At 43.2% G+C, this 21,319-nt stretch overlaps 7 non-coding genes across 7 annotated transcripts; all 7 read left to right on the top strand.

The window, feature by feature from the left end:
• The first annotated feature begins 8,821 nt into the window (after positions 1 to 8,821).
• On the top strand, positions 8,822 to 8,893 carry trnah-gug (transfer RNA histidin (anticodon GUG)). The gene has a single exon. It is a non-coding gene; the product is annotated as a tRNA-His (tRNA).
• Positions 8,894 to 9,803: 910 nt separating this feature from the next.
• Positions 9,804 to 9,875, top strand: trnah-gug (transfer RNA histidin (anticodon GUG)). The gene has a single exon. It is a non-coding gene; the product is annotated as a tRNA-His (tRNA).
• Positions 9,876 to 11,769: 1,894 nt separating this feature from the next.
• On the top strand, positions 11,770 to 11,841 carry trnah-gug (transfer RNA histidin (anticodon GUG)). Its single transcript has one exon. It is a non-coding gene; the product is annotated as a tRNA-His (tRNA).
• A 916-nt stretch (positions 11,842 to 12,757) lies between these two features.
• On the top strand, positions 12,758 to 12,829 carry trnah-gug (transfer RNA histidin (anticodon GUG)). Its single transcript has one exon. It is a non-coding gene; the product is annotated as a tRNA-His (tRNA).
• Positions 12,830 to 13,740: 911 nt separating this feature from the next.
• Positions 13,741 to 13,812, top strand: trnah-gug (transfer RNA histidin (anticodon GUG)). The gene has a single exon. It is a non-coding gene; the product is annotated as a tRNA-His (tRNA).
• Positions 13,813 to 19,338: 5,526 nt separating this feature from the next.
• Positions 19,339 to 19,410, top strand: trnah-gug (transfer RNA histidin (anticodon GUG)). The gene has a single exon. It is a non-coding gene; the product is annotated as a tRNA-His (tRNA).
• A 911-nt stretch (positions 19,411 to 20,321) lies between these two features.
• On the top strand, positions 20,322 to 20,393 carry trnah-gug (transfer RNA histidin (anticodon GUG)). The gene has a single exon. It is a non-coding gene; the product is annotated as a tRNA-His (tRNA).
• The last annotated feature ends 926 nt before the right edge of the window (positions 20,394 to 21,319 follow it).

Below are 21,319 nucleotides of genomic sequence, written 5' to 3'. Positions count from 1 at the left end.
CCACGATTGTGCCGCTCCTTCCGTTGAGCCGCTGCAATGGTCAAATGCCCCTTAGCCTTGGCAAACGCTACCTGAAGCCGGCCCTGATGCTCCTGAACCCAATCATGTACAGTGCCCGCCTCTGGTTCCCGCACCCTTCCCAGCAGAAAGTCAACTGGCAACTGAGGGTCCCGCCCAAACATTAGGAAGAAGGGAGATTCTCCTGTTGATTGGTGTGGGGTGGTATTATAACAAAAAACCAACTGGGGAAGATAGGAAGCCCAATCTCTCTTCCTAGTATCTGGCAGAGTGCGCAACAGATTGTGCATAGTCCTATTGAACCGTTCACACTGCCCGTTACCAGCCGGATGATATGGTGTAGTACGGGACTTAATAACTCCATACAAAATGCAAAGTTGCTGGATCAGGGCTCCTTCAAAACTGCGCCCCTGATCAGAATGGAGGCGACTTGGTACACCAAATTTAAAAAACCACTCATTCACCAAGACTCGAGCTGATCTCGAGTTGGCACTGCCAATGTATACTTGGTGAAAACGTCAGTAAGGACCAGGACATTTTCCATCCCATTCCGGGAGGGTTCCAAGACTGTAAAATCAACAGCCAAAATCTCATTCGGTTGCGACGCCAACACATGCCCCATATAGCTTACAGTCCTCACGCCGGAATCCTTGGCCACTTGGCAACGGCTACATTCCTGACACCACTGCTTTACCTCTCCTGTCATCCCTGGCCAAAAACACCGCTGACGAACCAGCTCCAGCGTCCGTTCCACTCCCTGATGCCCATGATTTTGATGAAGGTGAGTCATCACTTCGGGCCGCAATACCGCCGGCACCACAAGTTGAAGGATCTCTTCCCCCCCATCGGAGCGATAGATCTTCCGATACAGCAACCCATCTTCCTCCACTAAACGGTCCCACTGCCGCAGAAGGGCCAATGAGGTGGCCGATAACTGTCGACGCTCGATGGCATTAGGCCGTTGCTCCTGCCTCCAAAAATGAAGAACTGCATTAATATCTGGGTCTGCCATCTGTAAAGCGCCCATCTCCAGAGTTGTGTGAGACGGAAAAACAGGGACCACTGTGTGACTGGACTGTGTAGGTTGCTGCACTGAGGCCACCATGTGCAGCAAACCCGGCAGCCCGGTTCCCCGCACCCCCGCAACTTGTTCTTCAGCCCGTCCCCACGAATATTGTCTGGAAAGGGCATCTGCGTTTTTATTACTCCTGCCTGAACGGTAACGAATCTCATAGTCAAACAGGGCAAGTTGGGCCACCCACCGCTGTTCCGTAGCCCCCAACCTCGCAGTAGCCAAATGGCTAAGGGGGTTGTTATCAGTGTAAATTATACACTTATGCCCAAGCAAGTACTCGTGAAATTTTTCAGTAACCGCCCACTTAAGTGCCAAAAACTCCAATTTCATGGAGCTATAGTTCGACATATTCCTCTCAGGAGGCCGCAAACCCCGACTAGCAAATGCAATAGGCCTAACCTGGCCCTCCTGCTCTTGGGAAAGGACCGCACCCAAACCCCCAAAACTGGCGTCCACCTCTAGAATGAAGGGCAAGGAAAAGTTAGCATACGACAGTACTGGGGCAGTAATCAATTTAGCCTTAAGGCCCTCAAAACTTCTCTCACATTCCTCACTCCAACAAAGGGAAAAGTCCCGCCCTGACCCCTTCCGGGACTTTGTCCCTACCAATTCTGCCACCAACCTGTGCAGGGGTGCTGCCAATTTTGCAAAGCCCTCTACAAACCGACGGTAATAGCCGGCGAACCCAAGAAAGGACCGAAGCTCCGATACCTGGCCAGGGCGGCACCAGTTTGCCACGGCCTCAATCTTCTTAGGGTCTGTAGAAACCCCAGCCCCCGAGATGACATGGCCCAGATAATTCACTTCCGATTTACAGAACGCACACTTTTCCAACTTCGCCTTTAACCCCTCCCTCTGTAGTCGCTGCAACACTACTTCAAGACGCTCTAAATGCTGCGAAATGGTGGACGAAAAAATGACCACATCGTCAAGGTACAGAAGCAGCGACTGACAGTTCTGATCCCCAAAAATCCTCTGCATGAGTCGCTGGAAAATACTTGGGGCATTGCACAACCCAAAGGGCATGCGGTTGTACTCAAAGAGCCCAAATGGAGTGCAAAAAGCCGTTTTCGGCCTGTCCCTCTCCAAAACTGGAACCTGGTTATATCCACTAGCCAGGTCCATGGTGGAAAACAGACAGGCTCCCGATAATGCATCCAAAGACTCCTCAATCCGAGGAAGGGGGAACGCATCCTTGCGAGTCTTTGCATTCAATCGCCGATAGTCCACGCATAAGCGAAGGCTACCATCCTTCTTCCGAACCAAAACGATGGGGGAAGCATAGGGGCTACAACTCTCTCTAATGACCTGTGCCTCCAGTAACTGGTTAATATGTGATTTAACCACATCATACTCAGAGGGGGGCAGTCGTCTGTAACGCTGCCTGACTGGAATCTCATCCGTTACAGGGATCTCATGAGAGATGAGGTTGGTACAACCCAAGTCCCCCTCATGAGCAGAGAAAACATCTTGATACCTTATCAGCAAAGATGTTACCCGTTCCTTATCTGCCTCAGTAAGAGTGGCTAAATCAAGGGACTCAATCTGACTCAGCATCGAGATACACTCAGGCTGAGTAAATTCAACAGCTTCCACCGCCCGAACCTCGGCCACTTCCGTAGGCAGACTCACAACGTCTACTTGACTCAGGGTGCCCAAAACGGTATGAGGATACAACAGAACATCGACATTCCCCACATTAACGATCGGGACGTACACTGTTCCCCTGAAGGCCCGCACCAGTGCCGGAGAGGTCAACAACCCGGCGGGCAACCCAACAGCGGAAGGCTCAAACAGAGCAGGGGTATCCGAACTTTGGGAAGAGCATGTTGCGGCAACAAACTTGGTTACACCCCCCGGGATACGAGCGGCCCGCCCCCTACGTGACTTCACCCTCGACCCAATCTGAGCCCAAGGGACTGAATAGTGACACTGCTGTAAAGCTTGAAAAATAGGACTCGGAGCCTGAGACACTAAGGGCAACTGAAACAGAGCGGGTCCATGCTGACCAAACAAAGATTCATAGCACTTGCTAATTATATTCATGCCCAGGACACCAGGTACCTTCGGGTTCCCCGGAAGATCCTTGACAACTAAAACCCCACAACCTGATATATGTTTCCCACAAAGGGAGACATCAAGTTCCAGATAACCTACATAAGGAATGGCCAAGCCATTAGCCGCTCGAAGCTGCAGCCACTGACAAGACTGTAAACGATCCTGGCCCCATGGTTTAAAATGCTGCAAAAAAAAACTTTCTGCAATAGTGGACACCATAGACCCCGTATCCACCAAGCAAGGGACACTAACCCCCCCAATGGTAACATTAAGGTGAGGACAGGAGGACATCAATTTAGATGCTGTACTTCCCCCATCCAACCCAAGCCCTGAGCCCATCACTACCCCATCTGAACTGTGGCTCAGCAATTCAGTGGGCATTAGTTTTCCGACCCCTGAATGGAACTAAGGGGCCTGTTAGTCTCGCCTGTAGACAGCACAACAGAAGCTGAACGGGGCCGGACGGGAACTCGCTCCCCGTCACATTCTCTAGCAAAGTGACCCGGACGTTGACACCTCCTACATATCACCGCACCATCACGCAATGACCTAACACGCCTCTGTCCTTCTTGCAATGAAGCAATACTCTGAGTCAGCTGCGTGAGCTGGTCCTGTTGACATTTAAGGATATCTTTTAGCTCAGCCAGTTCAGATCTCGAGATTGCATTGGGGACAGGACGATGGCCCCCCTGCACCTTATACTGATGGCCATAAACCGTTGGCACAGAGTGACTACGCCCCCTGACGCCTCCCGGTATACCTTCCCGCTCCCATCGTAAAGCCTCCCCACGTACCTCTAATAGAGTAACCGTGGGCTGACGCCGCACCAATTGCCTAAGTTCCCTACGAAGGGACCCATCATACACATGCTCAATAAATTGATCACGTAACATTGCCTCGGCATTAGATATAACATGTGGGGCAGCTTGCTTGACCCTTCTCATGAGGTTCATCAGGGCTAGGGAAAACTCCAACAAACCCTCACCATCCTGTTGCTTTCTAGAAAAGAAAGCCTCCTGTAACGCCACATAGGACTGGGAGCAACCATACAAATCATGCAATATGGCCAATACTTTTTCGGGATCCTCCCGCTCAACTAAAGGACGATATTTAATCTCTTCCCGTGCTTCCCTTTCCAAATGGTCAAAAATAAAGAAAGCTTGGTCTGCTCTAGAAAGGTGACGAGCCCTCATACAAGCTCGCACCTCCTCCTCCCACTCATCAATACCAGTGTTGTTTTCGTCAACGATGACGATGACGAAATCATTTCGTTGACGCCACTTTTTTTCATGACGATAACGAGACGGTGACGAGATAAACACTGCTCTTTGATGACTAAAACATGACGAGACTTGTGTGAGTTTTCGTTGACGAGACGAGAATGGACGAAAATGTTAGTGGGTGGTCTGTCAGACGTTTAAAATGCATGACATTTCTGCTTATTGTGCGTGTCAATTAAAACCTAAAAAGTATCTGTTGCTGCATTCTATCCTTGTTTGGTCACGCCCATCACCTGGCATGCAGCGCACAACGTGCTCAACACGTCACACTGTTGTCACTCATCACAGACAATGGACCACAATGGCGGCAGTTTCAACACAGGGGCTTGGTGGTCGCAAACGTAGAGACGACATATGGGTGTATTTTAAATATAACCCAGCAGATAATAAAACAGAGTGTATTGTGAAGGAAGACGGTGACAAATGTGGCCACAAAGTAGGCGGAAAAAATACGACCAACCTTAAGCGGCACCTGAAGGCTCACCACAAGGATATTTTTTCGAAGGTAAGTTACAAGTGCTGTTAACATATCATATAGCCTATGTAACGTTACAATGTTACTCGACAATCGGCTCGTGATAAATTTCATAGTAAGCTTATAAATTAGTAAGTTTTCCACATACTCCTGCCGCAAATGGGCTGCTAACTTCAGGCTAAAGTTAGCTTGTGTTACGCTAACGTCAGTTCATTGTGTGTGTGTTACTTTAGCAGCATGTTTAGCCATGTTTACATTCAGTGGCGGCGTGGTCATCTCTTTGTGTGTCTATGTTCTGTCAGCGTGTAACTTGATATGTTAAACAGGTCGAGTTATTGTTATACGAAGAGTCTGCTAGCTTCAGTCTAAAAGCCACAATTGCTGAAGTAGAATGTTTTTGTTTTTGGCTTTTTTGGAGTAATGAACATTGATTCCACTGTTACCACTTTATCTGTGTGTAATGCACAATCATTAGATCAGAAAGTATTTGCAGTTGGGTGGAAACCTTATATGTCTAAAACCATTCCTTTATTATTGTAATTATTGGTGAAAATATCTGATCTGCAAGCTCACAATGTGTTGAACTTATAGATCTGCTGCTATTCTCACAACTTATGTGTGACACTGCCCAGCAGCAATTTCCAATACTTATTGACCTAAATTAATTTGTTAAAAGACTATACTTCTTTTTTCTTTTTTTTGACTAAAACTAGACTAAAACCTTTGAGTTTTTGTCGACTAAAACTGGACTAAAACTATCACATATAGAAGTGACAAAAATTTGACTAAAACTAATAAGCATTTTAGTCCAAAAGACTAAGACTAAGACTAAATCTAAGATGGTTGTCAAAAACAACACTGATCAATACCAATACCAGAACCACCCCCAAACGTCGGACATTTCCTGTCGCGCGGCACAAATACCAATCTTTCAACCAATGGACCACAACTTGCAGATTGCGGTGGTGGGGCAGGTCCATCCGAGATGGCTGTAGAGGTGGACGCAGAAGTCTCCATTCCCATGATGCCCCTCTCTGTACGCAATCGTTCGTTATCAGCCTTGAGTTGAATGACCAGGTCTCTAAGACCCTGCATTTCTTCCTCCATCTTTGCCGCTCCTCTTCTCAACAACAAAGGGAGGATGCGGTGAGAAGACTACCTGTTAAGAGAGCCAGACTGCAAAAACTCCAAACCGCCGTCTTCAGACCGACTGCTGTCTTGTCTTTTAGTCCTAATCCTACACATACACATCACCAAAAAGACAACTGATAAAAAAACACATCCACGATGTTACCGGGTCGCAGATCCTGCCGACTACGCCAGATTGTGGCAGGAGTGGTAAGGGGAAAGGCCCAAACCAACCACAGTAGCCTGACTACGCCACCCCAGGTCCTACTGCCCAGGGACATAAGAAAATAGTACTCAGGGGTCCAACAAAACGACCCACAGCTGACCACAAGTGGCCAGCAAAGTTCAACGGGAATTACACTTTTATTCAACTCAACACAACAGGATCAACCGGAAGTTAGAAACAATAAACAATGACAATAACCAAACCACAATTACATAATACATCAACACAAAATCACAACCCCAAACATCGCACAGCCCCGCATTTACAACGAAACAAAAACAAACACAGCAAATCACGTTCAAACACAGCAAAACTAATAAAAAAAACCCAAAACAAAACCAAAGACAAAACCCACCCCATAACCAACCGCAAACCACATAATGCTAGGTACCGGGGCTTACTCACGCACACAGATACTCATATCAAACCACACATAATAATAAAAAAAAGGAAAAGAAAAGACCAACTACTATAATCTAAAGACAGACAAGACAGCAGCCCAACCCACTACAAGCCACGAAAGGGGGAGGCTACCTACAAATAAAACAATACAAAAACACAAACCAATCAAACCTGCTGTCACAGCTCACAGTCATTAAAACTCCTGTCGACCTTATACCTACCAGAACCTGTAGCTGCCGCTTAGCCAGCCGTAATGAAAACACCAGGCTAACCACCCGCCTTAACCCAGGTCCACTACAAACATACAAAAACACAGGAATTAAAACGTAAAACCACATACTAGATATCACCGAACGGCACATGCCTACCAGTACCATTGCGCGGGGAGGGGGGGGGGGACAGCAGTCGCTAAACGCAGACCGGACCAGTGGACAAACGCAGCGTCAGCCACGGCGTTTGGAGTCAATACGATACCTGCACTGGACCCCGCATAACCACTGCGTCCTACCTATAAACCCATCCCCAGTGCAGCTCTAATTAACCCCACTTGACCCTGAATACTTGCCACACCCCTCCCCACATCCACGTCAGCAGAAGCTAACCGGCACGTGACCGCACTTTATCTAAACTTCTCCAAACGCTCCGGTTACAATAAGTTGTATGAATGGATTGATTTCTGTTCCGATGATCCAATCTCGCTTTGATTTTTCAAAACCTCGCGCTGTGCAGAATGTGATTGGTTAAGCAATAAGAACCTGGATCCAGGATGTGCCAGTTATATATTCGGGGTGCAACTGTCGTCCAGTACCTGTTTTTTTACATTTCAGAAAGCGGCCGATATCTTCCGAAAACAACGAATCAAACGAACAAACCATATCTGCTGAAAAGAGTGCAAGCTTCGTATATTTGAAATGTTGCGTATTGAAAAAAATCTTTTGGCAATACATTATCATTTGATATAATGGTCATCACATATGAATTGTACTCTGTGATATTCCATAGGTGGTGACTGTGTAAAATGGCAATGATCTCTTATTACATTAACCAGTGGTCACTAAGAGCTGTATTGTCATTAGGGGAAGAAAATGAATACTCCACTTGTCGGTGGTCATTTTAATAAGGACATGGATGAATGGCATCCTTGTGGTGTTGTTTGGCTAATGACTGTCCAAAGCGGCCGTGATCGCATAGTGGTCAGTACTCTGCGTTGTGGTCGCAGCAACTCCGGTTCGAATCCGGGTCACGGCAGGTGAATCGCCCACTCATATTGGATTTCAATGCATTTACTTCCAAGTGGATGCGTGGTTTTCTGGATACGCGCCACAAATGTTACAGGAGTCTTCGCGTTCTCATCCTGTTTACCTGTGGTGATATTGATGTTGGACTTTTGACGGGCAGAATCTCAGTACTTTGGAAATTAGAAGCAAACAAGATGCACCTGAGTAAGGCAAGTCCCGAAGTGCTCATTGTCATCACTATAGCTGAAAAGGTGTAAGTGACAAGAGGAAAGAAAAACTGCGTTCTACCAGTTAATACATCATAAAACGGAATTTGCGGCCAGTGGTGGACATATGGCAAAATTCAAACAGTAATTGGTGACTTTGTATAATTCATTAGCGCACAATGGCACGATGATAAGTTGTATGAATGGATTGATTTCTGTTCCGATGATCCAATCTCGCTTTGATTTTTCAAAACCTCGCGCTGTGCAGAATGTGATTGGTTAAGCAATAAGAACCTGGATCCAGGATGTGCCAGTTATATATTCGGGGTGCAACTGTCGTCCAGTACCTGTTTTTTTACATTTCAGAAAGCGGCCGATATCTTCCGAAAACAACGAATCAAACGAACAAACCATATCTGCTGAAAAGAGTGCAAGCTTCGTATATTTGAAATGTTGCGTATTGAAAAAAATCTTTTGGCAATACATTATCATTTGATATAATGGTCATCACATATGAATTGTACTCTGTGATATTCCATAGGTGGTGACTGTGTAAAATGGCAATGATCTCTTATTACATTAACCAGTGGTCACTAAGAGCTGTATTGTCATTAGGGGAAGAAAATGAATACTCCACTTGTCGGTGGTCATTTTAATAAGGACATGTATGAATGGCATCCTTGTGGTGTTGTTTGGCTAATGACTGTCCAAAGCGGCCGTGATCGTATAGTGGTCAGTACTCTGCGTTGTGGTCGCAGCAACCCCGGTTCGAATCCGGGTCACGGCAGGTGAATCGCCCACTCATATTGGATTTCAATGCATTTACTTCCAAGTGGATGCGTGGTTTTCTGGATACGCGCCACAAATGTTACAGGAGTCTTCGCGTTCTCATCCTGTTTACCTGTGGTGATATTGATGTTGGACTTTTGACGGGCAGAATCTCAGTACTTTGGAAAATAGAAGCAAACAAGATGCACCTGAGTAAGGCAAGTCCCGAAGTGCTCATTGTCATCACTATAGCTGAAAAGGTGTAAGTGACAAGAGGAAAGAAAAACTGCGTTCTACCAGTTAATACATCATAAAACGGGATTTGCGGCCAGTGGTGGACATATGGCAAAATTCAAACAGTAATTGGTGACTTTGTATAATTCATTAGCGCACAATGGCACGATGATAAGTTGTATGAATGGATTGATTTCTGTTCCGATGATCCAATCTCGCTTTGATTTTTCAAAACCTCGCGCTGTGCAGAATGTGATTGGTTAAGCAATAAGAACCTGGATCCAGGATGTGCCAGTTATATATTCGGGGTGCAACTGTCGTCCAGTACCTGTTTTTTTACATTTCAGAAAGCGGCCGATATCTTCCGAAAACAACGAATCAAACGAACAAACCATATCTGCTGAAAGAGTGCAAGGTTCGTATATTTGAAATGTTGCGTATTGAAAAAAATCTTTTGGCAATACATTATCATTTGATATAATGGTCATCACATATGAATTGTACTCTGTGATATTCCATAGGTGGTGACTGTGTAAAATGGCAATGATCTCTTATTACATTAACCAGTGGTCACTAAGAGCTGTATTGTCATTAGGGGAAGAAAATGAATACTCCACTTGTCGGTGGTCATTTTAATAAGGACATGGATGAATGGCATCTTTGTGGTGTTGTTTGGCTAATGACTGTCCAAAGCGGCCGTGATCGTATAGTGGTCAGTACTCTGCGTTGTGGTCGCAGCAACCCCGGTTCGAATCCGGGTCACGGCAGGTGTATCGCCCACTCATATTGGATTTCAATGCATTTACTTCCAAGTGGATGCGTGGTTTTCTGGATACGCGCCACAAATGTTACAGGAGTCTTCGCGTTCTCATCCTGTTTACCTGTGGTGATATTGATGTTGGACTTTTGACGGGCAGAATCTCAGTACTTTGGAAATTAGAAGCAAACAAGATGCACCTGAGTAAGGCAAGTCCCGAAGTGCTCATTGTCATCACTATAGCTGAAAAGGTGTAAGTGACAAGAGGAAAGAAAAACTGCGTTCTACCAGTTAATACATCATAAAACGGAATTTGCGGCCAGTGGTGGACATATGGCAAAATTCAAACAGTAATTGGTGACTTTGTATAATTCATTAGCGCACAATGGCACGATGATAAGTTGTATGAATGGATTGATTTCTGTTCCGATGATCCAATCTCGCTTTGATTTTTCAAAACCTCGCGCTGTGCAGAATGTGATTGGTTAAGCAATAAGAACCTGGATCCAGGATGTGCCAGTTATATATTCGGGGTGCAACTGTCGTCCAGTACCTGTTTTTTTACATTTCAGAAAGCGGCCGATATCTTCCGAAAACAACGAATCAAACGAACAAACCATATCTGCTGAAAAGAGTGCAAGCTTCGTATATTTGAAATGTTGCGTATTGAAAAAAATCTTTTGGCAATACATTATCATTTGATATAATGGTCATCACATATGAATTGTACTCTGTGATATTCCATAGGTGGTGACTGTGTAAAATGGCAATGATCTCTTATTACATTAACCAGTGGTCACTAAGAGCTGTATTGTCATTAGGGGAAGAAAATGAATACTCCACTTGTCGGTGGTCATTTTAATAAGGACATGGATGAATGGCATCCTTGTGGTGTTGTTTGGCTAATGACTGTCCAAAGCGGCCGTGATCGTATAGTGGTCAGTACTCTGCGTTGTGGTCGCAGCAACCCCAGTTCGAATCCGGGTCACGGCAGGTGTATCGCCCACTCATATTGGATTTCAATGCATTTACTTCCAAGTGGATGCGTGGTTTTCTGGATACGCGCCACAAATGTTACAGGAGTCTTCGCGTTCTCATCCTGTTTACCTGTGGTGATATTGATGTTGGACTTTTGACGGGCAGAATCTCAGTACTTTGGAAATTAGAAGCAAACAAGATGCACCTGAGTAAGGCAAGTCCCGAAGTGCTCATTGTCATCACTATAGCTGAAAAGGTGTAAGTGACAAGAGGAAAGAAAAACTGCGTTCTACCAGTTAATACATCATAAAACGGAATTTGCGGCCAGTGGTGGACATATGGCAAAATTCAAACAGTAATTGGTGACTTTGTATAATTCATTAGCGCACAATGGCACGATGATAAGTTGTATGAATGGATTGATTTCTGTTCCGATGATCCAATCTCGCTTTGATTTTTCAAAACCTCGCGCTGTGCAGAATGTGATTGGTTAAGCAATAAGAACCTGGATCCAGGATGTGCCAGTTATATATTCGGGGTGCAACTGTCGTCCAGTACCTGTTTTTTTACATTTCAGAAAGCGGCCGATATCTTCCGAAAACAACGAATCAAACGAACAAACCATATCTGCTGAAAAGAGTGCAAGCTTCGTATATTTGAAATGTTGCGTATTGAAAAAAATCTTTTGGCAATACATTATCATTTGATATAATGGTCATCACATATGAATTGTACTCTGTGATATTCCATAGGTGGTGACTGTGTAAAATGGCAATGATCTCTTATTACATTAACCAGTGGTCACTAAGAGCTGTATTGTCATTAGGGGAAGAAAATGAATACTCCACTTGTCGGTGGTCATTTTAATAAGGACATGGATGAATGGCATCCTTGTGGTGTTGTTTGGCTAATGACTGTCCAAAGCGGCCGTGATCGTATAGTGGTCAGTACTCTGCGTTGTGGTCGCAGCAACCCCGGTTCGAATCCGGGTCACGGCAGGTGTATCGCCGACTCATATTGGATTTCAATGCATTTACTTCCAAGTGGATGCGTGGTTTTCTGGATACGCGCCACAAATGTTACAGGAGTCTTCGCGTTCTCATCCTGTTTACCTGTGGTGATATTGATGTTGGACTTTTGACGGGCAGAATCTCAGTACTTTGGAAATTAGAAGCAAACAAGATGCACCTGAGTAAGGCAAGTCCCGAAGTGCTCATTGTCATCACTATAGCTGAAAAGGTGTAAGTGACAAGAGGAAAGAAAAACTGCGTTCTACCAGTTAATACATCATAAAACGGAATTTGCGGCCAGTGGTGGACATATGGCAAAATTCAAACAGTAGCCTAATTGGTGACTTTGTATAATTCATTAGCGCACAATGGCACGATGATAAGTTGTATGAATAGATTGATTTCTGTTCCGATGATCCAATCTCGCTTTGATTTTTCAAAACCTCGCGCTGTGCAGAATGTAATTGGTTAAGCAATAAGAACCTGGATCCAGGATGTGCCAGTTATATATTCGGGGTGCAACTGTCGTCCAGTACCTGTTTTTTTACATTTCAGAAAGCGGCCGATATCTTCCGAAAACAACGAATCAAACGAACAAACCATATCTGCTGAAAAGAGTGCAAGCTTCGTATATTTGAAATGTTGCGTATTGAAAAAAATCTTTTGGCAATACATTATCATTTGATATAATGGTCATCACATATGAATTGTACTCTGTGATATTCCATAGGTGGTGACTGTGTAAAATGGCAATGATCTCTTATTACATTAACCAGTGGTCACTAAGAGCTGTATTGTCATTAGGGGAAGAAAATGAATACTCCACTTGTCGGTGGTCATTTTAATAAGGACATGGATGAATGGCATCCTTGTGGTGTTGTTTGGCTAATGACTGTCCAAAGCGGCCGTGATCGTATAGTGGTCAGTACTCTGCGTTGTGGTCGCAGCAACCCCGGTTCGAATCCGGGTCACGGCAGGTGTATCGCCGACTCATATTGGATTTCAATGCATTTACTTCCAAGTGGATGCGTGGTTTTCTGGATACGCGCCACAAATGTTACAGGAGTCTTCGCGTTCTCATCCTGTTTACCTGTGGTGATATTGATGTTGGACTTTTGACGGGCAGAATCTCAGTACTTTGGAAATTAGAAGCAAACAAGATGCACCTGAGTAAGGCAAGTCCCGAAGTGCTCATTGTCATCACTATAGCTGAAAAGGTGTAAGTGACAAGAGGAAAGAAAAACTGCGTTCTACCAGTTAATACATCATAAAACGGAATTTGCGGCCAGTGGTGGACATATGGCAAAATTCAAACAGTAATTGGTGACTTTGTATAATTCATTAGCGCACAATGGCACGATGATAAGTTGTATGAATGGATTGATTTCTGTTCCGATGATCCAATCTCGCTTTGATTTTTCAAAACCTCGCGCTGTGCAAAATGTGATTGGTTAAGCAATAAGAACCTGGATCCAGGATGTGCCAGTTATATATTCGGGGTGCAACTGTCGTCCAGTACCTGTTTTTTTACATTTCAGAAAGCGGCCGATATCTTCCGAAAACAACGAATCAAACGAACAAACCATATCTGCTGAAAAGAGTGCAAGCTTCGTATATTTGAAATGTTGCGTATTGAAAAAAATCTTTTGGCAATACATTATCATTTGATATAATGGTCATCACATATGAATTGTACTCTGTGATATTCCATAGGTGGTGACTGTGTAAAATGGCAATGATCTCTTATTACATTAACCAGTTGTCACTAAGAGCTGTATTGTCATTAGGGGAAGAAAATGAATACTCCACTTGTCGGTGGTCATTTTAATAAGGACATGGATGAATGGCATCCTTGTGGTGTTGTTTGGCTAATGACTGTCCAAAGCGGCCGTGATCGTATAGTGGTCAGTACTCTGCGTTGTGGTCGCAGCAACCCCGGTTCGAATCCGGGTCACGGCAGGTGTATCGCCCACTCATATTAGATTTCAATGCATTTACTTCCAAGTGGATGCGTGGTTTTCTGGATACGCGCCACAAATGTTACAGGAGTCTTCGCGTTCTCATCCTGTTTACCTGTGGTGATATTGATGTTGGACTTTTGACGGGCAGAACCTCAGTACTTTGGAAATTAGAAGCAAACAAGATGCACCTGAGTAAGGTACGTCCCGAAGTGCTCATTGTCATCACTATAGCTGAAAAGGTGTAAGTGACAAGAGGAAAGAAAAACTGCGTTCTACCAGTTAATACATCATAAAACGGAATTTGCGGCCAGTGGTGGACATATGGCAAAATTCAAACAGTAATTGGTGACTTTGTATAATTCATTAGCGCACAATGGCACGATGATAAGTTGTATGAATGGATTGATTTCTGTTCCGATGATCCAATCTCGCTTTGATTTTTCAAAACCTCGCGCTGTGCAAAATGTGATTGGTTAAGCAATAAGAACCTGGATCCAGGATGTGCCAGTTATATATTCGGGGTGCAACTGTCGTCCAGTACCTGTTTTTTTACATTTCAGAAAGCGGCCGATATCTTCCGAAAACAACGAATCAAACGAACAAACCATATCTGCTGAAAAGAGTGCAAGCTTCGTATATTTGAAATGTTGCGTATTGAAAAAAATCTTTTGGCAATACATTATCATTTGATATAATGGTCATCACATATGAATTGTACTCTGTGATATTCCATAGGTGGTGACTGTGTAAAATGGCAATGATCTCTTATTACATTAACCAGTTGTCACTAAGAGCTGTATTGTCATTAGGGGAAGAAAATGAATACTCCACTTGTCGGTGGTCATTTTAATAAGGACATGGATGAATGGCATCCTTGTGGTGTTGTTTGGCTAATGACTGTCCAAAGCGGCCGTGATCGCATAGTGGTCAGTACTCTGCGTTGTGGTCGCAGCAACCCCGGTTCGAATCCGGGTCACGGCAGGTGTATCGCCCACTCATATTAGATTTCAATGCATTTACTTCCAAGTGGATGCGTGGTTTTCTGGATACGCGCCACAAATGTTACAGGAGTCTTCGCGTTCTCATCCTGTTTACCTGTGGTGATATTGATGTTGGACTTTTGACGGGCAGAACCTCAGTACTTTGGAAATTAGAAGCAAACAAGATGCACCTGAGTAAGGTACGTCCCGAAGTGCTCATTGTCATCACTATAGCTGAAAAGGTGTAAGTGACAAGAGGAAAGAAAAACTGCGTTCTACCAGTTAATACATCATAAAACGGAATTTGCGGCCAGTGGTGGACATATGGCAAAATTCAAACAGTAATTGGTGACTTTGTATAATTCATTAGCGCACAATGGCACGATGATAAGTTGTATGAATGGATTGATTTCTGTTCCGATTATCCAATCTCGCTTTGATTTTTCAAAACCTCGCGCTGTGCAGAATGTGATTGGTTAAGCAATAATAGGCCGTAAGGTGAAGCAGCTTTTCGTTTCATTCCGTTCCCATATATGGGGCACTGCATTCTTTTTATTCCAATAAAAGGATCAATTAGTATAGAATGAAAAAATAAAAGTTCTCCATGTATAATCCAGCAGTTATTTTTTTACAAGTATATAAAGTTGGCAATAGTCCCATCCTCGCGTAATCATTTTTTAAATGTGAGAGATGCGGCTTCGCGTCACGTGCTTGCCGCTAGACCAATGAGATGGCATAACGTCGGAACGACATGTAAACATGGTCCAAGATGGCAGCGCCCTTGTCGTCACTATCGAGTAGCGAAGAGGATGAAATTATTGTCAGACCTCCACCAAAAATCAGTAAAAGGGTTTATAAACAATGCTATATGCATCTCACGTCCATAAAAAAAGAAGAAACGAAGGATTTTACACGCACACGGTGGGATACATTTAGAAACTGCATCAAACGGTGGCTTGACTTGCAGGGTGAGAGTCAGAAAATAGCAGAAACATACAAACATTGTCTAGAAATCGAGTTTGACCGAAGACGCAGGGTTTCACTCCACTTGCTACCGGCGTTTTATTGACAAAAAGCGCTTGGATGCGGCCGAGAAACGAGTTTCACGGCGCCCTGAAGCTGGTGATGATCATAACACAGACCAGTCTGTGTCATCGGGAAATAGTATTTCGTCAACGTATTGCCCAACAAAAAAACTTAGGTCCAGTACCGGACTGCCGATAGCTTGTTCGGGTCCTGTACTTCCTGATTTGTGCATAATTTGCAAGAAAACGGACAAGTACATCACTGTGGCAGGCAAACGCCAGACGGACAATCTTTCACAAGCGGAGACGCTGTCGGCAGGTATAAAGCACACAAGCACACGTTTGAACTTAGTTATATGCCATATGCTGAGAACCATAACTAACTTTCAAATACATCAATATTTACATTACATGTACATTATAATGTTTATAGTGCAGTCAGTTTTTGCATACACATATGCATGAACAGTCAGAACTGTTATGTTTTTTTAAATACATATTTATTACAGGCCAGTTGCTCAAAGCAGCTGAGATGAAGGAAGACACTAGCATTCTTGTGCATATTAAAGACAAAGACTGTGTGTCTCTGGAAGTACGATATCACAAGTCCTGTTACAGACAGTACACCAGGTTCTTGACAAAGTCTACTGGAACAAATACACAGACCTCAGAAGAACAGTAAGTTGTTATATTGCATTTAAAAATAATAATAATTTCTACCATAGATTCCATGCTGAATCCTTTTGACTCACCAATATGGCATTGTGTGTCTTAGCTCTGGAATAGTTGCAGCTGAAGAAATTATGACGGATTTGCTCAAAGCTTCAGAAAAGGGGGAAAGTGCTGTTCAGGAATTTATGGACCAAAGACTGCTATCACCATCAGTTGACGTATTTGCCCCCATCAAAAAACTAAAACTAAAGACATTCAGTGATCAAGCCAAGACAAAGAAGAAATCTGCAGCAGGCAAGGAAGTAATTCTACGTGCAGACAAGAAGCTTTTCTCCTGACTGCTCGTCATAGGTCAAAGAAGAAAGACAGACTTGAGGGAAATTCTCTCCTACTCCTTGGGAACTGTGTCATATCCTTTATCAAGTGCTGATGGTTCTCTTGCAAAAACAAACAAATCAGCTGTCATGGATGTTCTGGAAACCAAAGGTGGAGACTGTTTAGTTGACAGAGTACCAGTAAATGGAGCTATACTTTTTGATGGCATGGCAGTCATTCAAGCCATTCAGTCCATACCAAGTACCTTCGGGGAGCTTGCTGACACTATACTACAGTACTTAGTCAAGCTTGCTCTCAAGCACAACTGTACACGGATAGATTTTGTGATAGACAAGTATCCAGAAATTAGTATTAAAAATGTAGAACGATCACGCAGAGCTGTTGGTGGCACACAACAGGTAAAAATTTATGGACGGGTTCAAAAGACACCAACACAATGGAAGAAGTTTCTGTCGGATGGGACAAACAAAGAAGCACTGGCAGAATTCCTCTATGTAATGTGGCGAGACGCTGATCTTACCATTTTAGGTAAGGACTTACATTTATACATAACACATGGAGACCTGTGTCACTGCATGGCTGTAACAGAGGGTTTACAAACTGTCAGTGCTGTTGAAAATCTGACATGTGATCATGAGGAATGTGACACCAGGTTGTTTTTTCATGCAAAACATGCTGCACAGGAACACCAAACTGTAGTCATCAAGAGCCCTGATACTGATGTGGCAGTGATTGCATTAAGTCTGCAGCCAGATTTACCATGCAGATTGTATTTTTTTCACTGGGGTTGGCAACAAAACGAGGATCACTGACTTATGTAAGGTGTCATCAGCTCTCGGCAACAGTGTATGTTTGGCACTTATTGGGATCCATACCTTCTCAGGCTGTGACTCTACAAGTGCCTTTTATGGCAAGGGGAAAAAAAAGTCATTTTCTGTTGCTTGCGAGAAAGAGGAATACCTGACTGCATTTAGAAATCTGGGTAGCAGTTTTAATTTGGACCAGTCTACCTTTGAAGTGCTTTGCAAATATGTCTGTCACCTATATGGCCAATCATGTGCTAAAAGTCTGAACGATGCACGATACAAAGCATTCTGCATGGCATCATCAGCTTTACCAGAACGATCCATGCCTCCGACAAGTGATGCTTTGTACCAACACTGCAAAAGGGCAAACTACCAAGCAGCCATAATGAAACATTCTCTGAAACGTCTCAGTGACGTGGATGACTAGAAATCCAGCCCCTGATAGTGTGTTGCAGGTTGTCCACTGCAGTTGCAAGCAAGGCAAATGTGAGACTGGAAGATGTTCCTGTATGTCTGCAAATCTGTCCTGTACAGATTTATGCCTCTGTCTCAATTGCACAAATGTTTTCCAGGAAACAGAGGAAAGAGCTACATGTGAAGATGGTTCTGATGATAGTGATAAGGATAGTAGTGATGAGTAAAGGTGATCTGTGTCACAAGTTACTTGGATTTGAGCTGTAATGAAGCTGCTGTAAAATGTTTAATATTTGTCGTTATTGAAAAATTAGTGCAGCAGTCCAGCATTTCAAGTCATTTTAGCCAACTTGGACCAAAAACTGTTTTTATCTTTAATTTTGTGTGATTCCTAAGTGCCTACTGAACATTTTGATGAATAAAACATAACAAAAATGTTTAAGGTTCAATTTGTTCTTCAGTTTTATTTGGTGCCAATCGGTGAAGTTGAAGTGCGTTATAAAAAAAAATTGCATTATTTCATGGTCTTCCTTCAAAATTGAGTTGATTAATGCACCAATACTTGTCTCAGATATGTAGCTACATGTATAAATGTGGATTTGACATATATTTTGTTTTGATTAAATGCGTATTAATAAAGTTACAGGCCAAACTAGCAGCATGAGATTTTCGTTTTTTGTAAATTCCTAATTATACACATTTTTGCATCCTGACAAAAAACTGCAGTATTTTTTGTGGAGAACTTTTAACATAGAATCCATAAGACTGTTGTCTATCCAGAAATTCATTTAAAAAGTAGTGCCCAGACGTGGGAACGAAAAGTGATTTCTAGCCACTTTTTCTAGGTTCACCTTATGGCCTAATAAGAACCTGGATCCAGGATGTGCCAGTTATATATTCGGGGTGCAACTGTCGTCCAGTACCTGTTTTTTTACATTTCAGAAAGCGGCCGATATCTTCCGAAAACAACGAATCAAACGAACAAACCATATCTGCTGAAAAGAGTGCAAGCTTCGTATATTTGAAATGTTGCGTATTGAAAAAAATCTTTTGGCAATACATTATCATTTGATATAGTGGTCATCACATATGAATTGTACTCTGTGATATTCCATAGGTGGTGACTGTGTAAAATGGCAATGATCTCTTATTACATTAACCAGTGGTCACTAAGAGCTGTATTGTCATTAGGGGAAGAAAATGAATACTCCACTTGTCGGTGGTCATTTTAATAAGGACATGGATGAATGGCATCCTTGTGGTGTTGTTTGGCTAATGACTGTCCAAAGCGGCCGTGATCGTATAGTGGTTAGTACTCTGCGTTGTGGCCGCAGCAACCCCGGTTCGAATCCGGGTCACGGCAGGTGTATCGCCCACTCATATTAGATTTCAATGCATTTACTTCCAAGTGGATGCGTGGTTTTCTGGATACGCGCCACAAATGTTACAGGAGTCTTCGCGTTCTCATCCTGTTTACCTGTGGTGATATTGATGTTGGACTTTTGACGGGCAGAATCTCAGTACTTTGGAAATTAGAAGCAAACAAGATGCACCTGAGTAAGGTACGTCCCGAAGTGCTCATTGTCATCACTATAGCTGAAAAGGTGTAAGTGACAAGAGGAAAGAAAAACTGCGTTCTACCAGTTAATACATCATAAAACGGAATTTGCGGCCAGTGGTGGACATATAGCAAAATTCAAAGAGTAATTGGTGACTATGTATAATTCATTAGCGCACAATGGCACGAAGATAAGTTGTATGAATGGATTGATTTCTGTCCCGATGATCCAATCTCGCTTTGATTTTTCAAAACCTCGCGCTGTGCAGAATGTAATTGGTTAAGCAATAAGAACCTGGATCCAGGATGTGCCAGTTATATATTCGGGGTGCAACTGTCGTCCAGTACCTGTTTTTTTACATTTCAGAAAGCGGCCGATATCTTCCGAAAACAACGAATCAAACGAACAAACCATATCTGCTGAAAAGAGTGCAAGCTTCGTATATTTGAAATGTTGCGTATTGAAAAAAATCTTTTGGCAATACATTATCATTTGATATAGTGGTCATCACATATGAATTGTACTCTGTGATATTCCATAGGTGGTGACTGTGTAAAATGGCAATGATCTCTTATTACATTAACCAGTGGTCACTAAGAGCTGTATTGTCATTAGGGGAAGAAAATGAATACTCCACTTGTCGGTGGTCATTTTAATAAGGACATGGATGAATGGCATCCTTGTGGTGTTGTTTGGCTAATGACTGTCCAAAGCGGCCGTGATCGTATAGTGGTTAGTACTCTGCGTTGTGGCCGCAGCAACCCCGGTTCGAATCCGGGTCACGGCAGGTGTATCGCCCACTCATATTAGATTTCAATGCATTTACTTCCAAGTGGATGCGTGGTTTTCTGGATACGCGCCACAAATGTTACAGGAGTCATTAGCGCACAATGGCACGAAGATAAGTTGTATGAATGGATTGATTTCTGTCCCGATGATCCAATCTCGCTTTGATTTTTCAAAACCTCGCGCTGTGCAGAATGTAATTGGTTAAGCAATAAGAACCTGGATCCAGGATGTGCCAGTTATATATTCGGGGTGCAACTGTCGTCCAGTACCTGTTTTTTTACATTTCAGAAAGCGGCCGATATCTTCCGAAAACAACGAATCAAACGAACAAACCATATCTGCTGAAAAGAGTGCAAGCTTCTTATAGTTGAAATGTTGCGTATTGAAAAAAATCTTTTGGCAATACATTATCATTTGATATAATGGTCATCACATATGAATTGTACTCTGTGATATTCCATAGGTGGTGACTGTGTAAAATGGCAATGATCTCTTACTACATTAACCAGTGGTCACTTAGAGCTGTATTGTCATTAGGGGAAGAAAATGAATACTCCACTTGTCGGTGGTCCATAAATTCCTGAACAGCACTTTCCCCCTTTTCTGAAGCTTTGAGCAAATCCGTCATAATTTCTTCAGCTGCAACTATTCCAGAGCTAAGACACACAATGCCATATTGGTGAGTCAAAAGGATTCAGCATGGAATCTATGGTAGAAATTATTATTATTTTTAAATGCAATATAACAACTTACTGTTCTTCTGAGGTCTGTGTATTTGTTCCAGTAGACTTTGTCAAGAACCTGGTGTACTGTCTGTAACAGGACTTGTGATATCGTACTTCCAGAGACACACAGTCTTTGTCTTTAATATGCACAAGAATGCTAGTGTCTTCCTTCATCTCAGCTGCTTTGAGCAACTGGCCT

The sequence above is a fragment of the Paramormyrops kingsleyae genome, chromosome 23 (genome assembly GCF_048594095.1).
Source record: "Paramormyrops kingsleyae isolate MSU_618 chromosome 23, PKINGS_0.4, whole genome shotgun sequence".
In the NCBI taxonomy this organism is placed as follows: Eukaryota; Metazoa; Chordata; class Actinopteri; order Osteoglossiformes; family Mormyridae; genus Paramormyrops; species Paramormyrops kingsleyae.
Note: the sequence above shows the minus strand (reverse complement) of the source record. Positions and strands in the feature narration are given on the sequence as shown.